Source organism: Cricetulus griseus, chromosome 10, assembly GCF_003668045.3.
Source record: "Cricetulus griseus strain 17A/GY chromosome 10, alternate assembly CriGri-PICRH-1.0, whole genome shotgun sequence".
Classification (NCBI taxonomy): Eukaryota; Metazoa; Chordata; class Mammalia; order Rodentia; family Cricetidae; genus Cricetulus; species Cricetulus griseus.
In genome coordinates, this window is record NC_048603.1 from 14,884,664 (window position 1) to 14,890,312 (window position 5,649).

The window sequence follows — 5,649 nt, forward strand, 5'->3', positions numbered from 1 at the left end:
ATACCTGGGTTAAATTTGGTCTGTCTTCCAGAAAGCCAATGACCACTGAGAAAGAATAAGCCTGGCCTCAGGGAGGAACGGGGGACCCCGAGCACCCTGAAAAGCTGCCCCCCCAGACCTTAGAAACTACTGCAGACCAGGCAGTCTATAAGGACATCATAATTGGGTACCACCTTTGCTCTCCATCCAAAACTGGAGGGGAGGGGCCATAGGAAAGTGTGCTGATTCCAGGGGCCTGCAGATTGCCTTTGGCACCAATGAGAACTGAACACGTTCCTGGGCAACCCTTGAGTTGTTCCTCTCCTGGGTGGTAGGATCTTCATTGGAAGATGGGACTAGTCCTCCATTCACCAGTGGAAGGAAGGAAACCAGACAGACGTTGGTGGCACACACCTGTAATCCCAGCACTCGGGAGGCAGAGGCAGGAGGATCTCTGTGAGTTCGAGGCCAACCTGGTCTGCAATGGCTAGTTCCAGGACAGACTTCAAAAACCACAGAGTAACCCTATCTCGAAAAACAAAAACAGAAAAACGGTGGGAGGAGGGAAAAGATGGAGCAGGCAAGAGGAAAGAGGGGTGATGTTGAGCAAAGGGCCCCTCATGACTTGTGCAGCGGCCCCAGGGGCCTTCCTGCTGGCTCTAAGGCTCTTTCCCTAACTGCTTGGTTCCTAGACAAGGAAACGAGGTGGCTCCTCTCTTCCCCCTACCTCTCTGTGCGGCTTCTTCCTGCCCTGGGCTGTGCTGGGAAGATCCCGCCCACCTCTTACTCATCCTTGAAGATATAATTTGGATGTTATCATTCCAAGAATCCTCTGAACCCCCAGAGTGAGTTGTGGTTACTGGCCATCCAGCCCTGTGATTACGTGCCACAGGAAATAACTGGAGAGATGAGCCATCCACCTCCTGAGATGTTCCCTCGGTGGGTACTCAGTCCGGGGACTGGCGTTCAACCTGGCAGGTGCAGACCCTGATTGATTTCATTAGCATATCAAATAGATGAGTTTCTTAGTGACAGACTCGGGTTGAGTAATTTCTAGAGAAAAAAAAATACAGGAAGTTGACTCGGGCTGTCACTCTGGGAAGAGGAGACACCAGAGCACCTCTTCCCTGCACACTGGTTGACTCACGAAATGAATGAGAACCAGAGCGGAGGGTAAGAGTTGCCTGCCCTCCTGACACAGCCAGTGGAATTGCGATGAAGCTTTGGATGCCTCTGTCTCCCGGTCAGGAAGGGAACTTTCTCTCCGCTGGAATCGTGACATTAGAAGACTTTGTCTGTCTGTACCCTTCTTGGAGTAAAGCCTAGCTGTTCCCTGCCAAGGTTTCTCCCCTGTGGCTCCCCGCCCATGTCTCTGGCCAACCAGACATCCCTCCCTACCCCTTTTCTCCTCGGGGGGCCTTTCTTTAATCCTCTGCTGTGTTAGTGCAAAAAGCCTGATAGCCAAGGCCAGACCTTTGGCTCCTTTTGTGATACCGAGTGTGGATCTCATAGTTTAAGAAACAAACTTGGGGGCTGGATGTGTAGTTTGCTGCTGGAAAGCCTGGGTTTAACACATAACACAAACAGGGGGGGGTGCCCATTGGGTGATTGGACGGGGATGGGAGGCAAGAAGGATATGTGAACCTCGGCTCTTGAAAAGCCGTCTTATTTTATATCCCAGGAAGGACAGATCCTGTAGAGTCCAGGCTAGCTTCAAACTCACTGGAATTGTCCTGGCTCATTCTCCAGACTGCTAGGATTAAGGGCATGTTCTACCTTTCCCGTGACCCCTCTGGGTCTTCTTCCTCCTCAGAACACCCTGAGCCTGAGGTTCTGACCCTGTTTCTCTGAGAATGACCCACCCGTGTCTCCTGTTGCTTCCAACACTCTGCAGCGAATGTCACTGTAGCTAGTCTTCATGCCAGGTCGATGGAGACAGGCTTGACGATTCTTTGCCACAAACAAGTCTCTCCTAGCTTTGACTAGCCGTCGTTGGATGCCAGGGAATGGAAGCTACCGAACAAGCCTCATGAGCAGGTACCACTATTGCACCAGGGACCCAGCACTGCCTCCCGTTGGTTGGAGTCCAACCAACTCCCTTCTCCTCAGAGCTCATCTCCTCTTCCTCTCCACGACCTTTGGTGTTCTCCCTCTCAGACTGCCGGGTCAAACTCAAAACACTCTCCTCACTGTGTCAAAGCCACCCGACTCCTGCCATAGCCGCACAACTGCCTTCTGACCATCAAAATGGCCCGAGAAGGGGCTTCGCTAAGTCCAATTCTTTGGCTACAGCCAGGTTTTATTCCTCCTTGGAGGAATCGTGTTGGCTGGTTTTAATCTTCACAATAAATTTTCATTAACCATAACGTTTTATTTAATCTTAATATTAGACTTTTAAAAATTACATTTATTGTGTGTGTGTGTGTGTGTGTGTGTGTGTGTGTGTGTGTGTGATACGTGCATGTGGGGGTTTATGCTAGCCCATGTACTAGAGTTTAGAGGCCACCTAGTGTCCTGTTTTATCATCTTGAGATGGGGTCTCTCCTTGACCCCAGAGCTGGGCTGGCCCCAGCACTTGCGAGCAAGCCTCTACTCCACAGTGCTGAGGTTACAGATGATGGCAGCCATGCCTGGCTTTTTACGAGGGTCCTGGGGTTTACACAATCATCACTCTTGCCTGCTGGGTCATCTCACCAGCCCCTTTATTTTGTTTTGCATTGTTGAGACAGGGTCTCAAGGAGCCACCGACAGCCTTTAATTTTCGGTGATCCTCCTGCCTCAGGCTCCAGAGTATGGGGATTATAGGCACATGCCACCCTGCCTAGCTAACTTATTAGCTTAATGAGAATTTAATTTGTAATTTGAGAAGATTTGTGGATCAGAAAATCGGCAGGTTTGAAAAAAAATAGCCAAATTATTAAATTAATAAATGCAGTTTAAAATGATTAGATGGATCAAATATCAATTTGTTAGCTTTATAAGTAGTATAGTAACTAGATATGTTTAATGTAAAAGCTTGAGGTTTTGTTAAAAATAATAAATATTATTTATTTATTTATTGGTTTTTTGAGACAGGGTTTCTCTGTGTAGCTTTGGAGCCTGTCCTGGCACTCGCTCTGTAGACCAGGCTGGCCTCGAACTCACAGAGATCCACCTGCCTCTGTCTCCCGAGTGCTGGGATTAAAGGGGTGCACCACCAATGCCAGGCATAAATATTAATTTAAAAAAAAATCCCAAACAACTTCTAAAAAACTATTTCAGGCTGAATAGTATTTACTGGATTGTAACGATTTTTTCCCCTTCTTTTTCTTTTCTTTTCTTTTTTACACTACATACAGAAATTTCACAAGAAAACAGCCAAATCGTTAAGCACAGATTCTTCACAGTGGATTGCTGAGGATGGGCCATGAGCAGACAAGTGGGCAGCAAGGATGCAGAGGCGGCAGAAGAGACTGGGGACACACGACACGGAAGACACGGAAGACACGGAAGACACGGAAGACACAGACGACCTGGACATCTCATCCACAGGACACAGACCAAGACATCTCATCCACACGGCACAGACAACCCAGACATCTCATCCACACGACACAGACAACCCAGACATCTCATCCACACGACACAGACAACTCAGACATCTCATCCACACGACACAGACAACTCAGACATCTCATCCACACGACACAGACAACTCAGACATCTCATCCACACGACACAGACGACACAGACATCTCATCCACACGACACAGACAGACCGGGACATCTCATCCACACGACACAGACCGGGACATCTCATCCACACGGCACAGACAACCCAGACATCTCATCCACACGGCACAGACTCACATCTCATTTCTCCAGACCCTCCTCCTTCACGACTCCTCGAACCAGCACCAGTTTTGCATGCCATTGTTTCCTTATCTCAGTCTTTTCACGCCCAACCCAGGGCAAAAGGCTTTCCATTCAGAAATAAAGAACTGACGGTATCAGTCACCTGACCCAGCAGGTGGAAGCCAGCATTGCGGTCTTCCTCTCTTTCCTCCCCTCTAGCCCAAGTCCAGGGCGGATGCGCCTTTCTAGGTTAGATCTACTCTCTCCCAGCTGTCATGGCTTCTATGACCATGTGCGGTAGGCCACACATATCATGGCTATTACCACACTAGTCTTGTGCATGTATGTATATGTACAATTGTGCATCAATGTGTGTGTGTGTGTATTGTGTGTGTGTGTGTGTATGTGTGTGTATGTGTGTGTATGTGTGTATGTATTGTGTGTGTGTGTGTATTGTGTGTGTGTGTGTGTGTGTGTGTGTGTGTGTGTATGTGTGTGTGTGTGTGTGCTTGGAGAGCCAAGGTCAGTGTAGAGTGTCTTCTTCAGTTGCTCTCCATCTTATTTCTTGAAATGGGGTTCTCACCAAGCTCTGAGCTTGTATCGTGGATTTGGCTACCCTGGTTAGCCAGTGAGTCCTGACGATGGGCCCATCTCCACCCCTGTCTGGAATTACAGGTATGCATGACTACAAACGGCCTTTTATGTAGGTGTTGGGGACCCAAATATAGATCCTTAGCTTTATGAACTGAGTCATCTCCCCAGGCCATGAAGCAGTCCTGATCTCGTTCCAGCAAAACCTCGCCACACTTTGTTTCCACGTCTAATTTTTGGGGGAAGGGAGGGGAGAAATAAGGTTTTACTGTGTAGCCCAGGCTAGAGTTGAGTTCACATGATCCTGCTGCCTGGTTCCCTCAAGTTCAGGGATTACAGATGGTGCCATTTTGCCTGAATTCTAATATTCCAATGGTCTCTGGCATTTTATTTGCACAAGATTTTGTGCCCCCCCCTTGAAACTCCCTCCTTTAGCATCCTCGCCTTTCTGTGTGTCTGAGTACTGCCCTCTTTTGCTGTCAAGCTAAGTTGCCACCCACATTCTTCACATGGTGCTGGGCCAATGAACACATTTGTCCACGGAGAACAAGTCTTTCCACGGCGAATTTGTCTTTCCATGGCCCATGGGCCCCGCCTAGGCGACTCTGACCCTTTTCTTCCCTTGATCTCAAGTCCGGACTCTTACTTTGTCATAGATTTCATGCGGCCATCTACAGTTCAACCCTGCATCTGTACACACTTGGGTAATTGCTTTTGGCCTGTTTCTATTACTACTCAGTACCAGTATCTTCCCTCTTGTGTGTATATCTCTTCTCAAAGAGAGGGCATAAACATTTTTAGGAAAGAATTTTGTCCTGCTTTGCCAAGCACAGGACTGTTAAGAGGATCAAGGGACATGGCTTGTGTGAAAGTGCTTTGTGAGCTGTAAAATTTTAATCAAATGCAGTGTAAGAGGGGCTGTGATGGGACTGGAAACACTGGGGACAAGTGAGCTCGTGTACTCTTTCCCCCGCCCCAACTCCTCCCCCCCTTTTTTTATTTATGCAGGGTTTCTCTGTGTAGCTTTGGAGCCTATCCTGGCACTCACTCCGGAGACCAGGCTGGCCTCGAACTCACAGAGATCCGCCTGCCTCTGCCTCCCAAGTGCTGGGATTAAAGACATTTGCCACTACCGCCCAGCTACTCTCTCTTTTTCTTCTCCCTCTCTTCTTCCTCTCTCTCCTTCTTCCTCTATCTTTTCTTCTCTGTCTCCCCCTCCATCTTTTTTTGAGGCAGAGTCTCATG

The 5,649-nt window shown here is 48.5% G+C and overlaps 1 long non-coding RNA gene across 4 annotated transcripts; it reads left to right on the forward strand.

Annotated features, from left to right (window-relative positions):
* Positions 1–833: 833 nt before the first annotated feature.
* Positions 834–4,001, forward strand: LOC103161268. 4 transcript variants are annotated; one of them, XR_003488006.2, is made up of 3 exons: positions 834–918; positions 1,793–2,016; positions 3,318–4,001. It is a non-coding gene; the product is annotated as an uncharacterized LOC103161268 (long non-coding RNA). The 4 variants fall into 4 exon arrangements; XR_003488005.2 differs by lacking the exon at positions 834–918 and adding an exon at positions 933–1,320; XR_003488004.2 differs by lacking the exon at positions 834–918 and adding an exon at positions 934–1,276.
* The last annotated feature ends 1,648 nt before the right edge of the window (positions 4,002–5,649 follow it).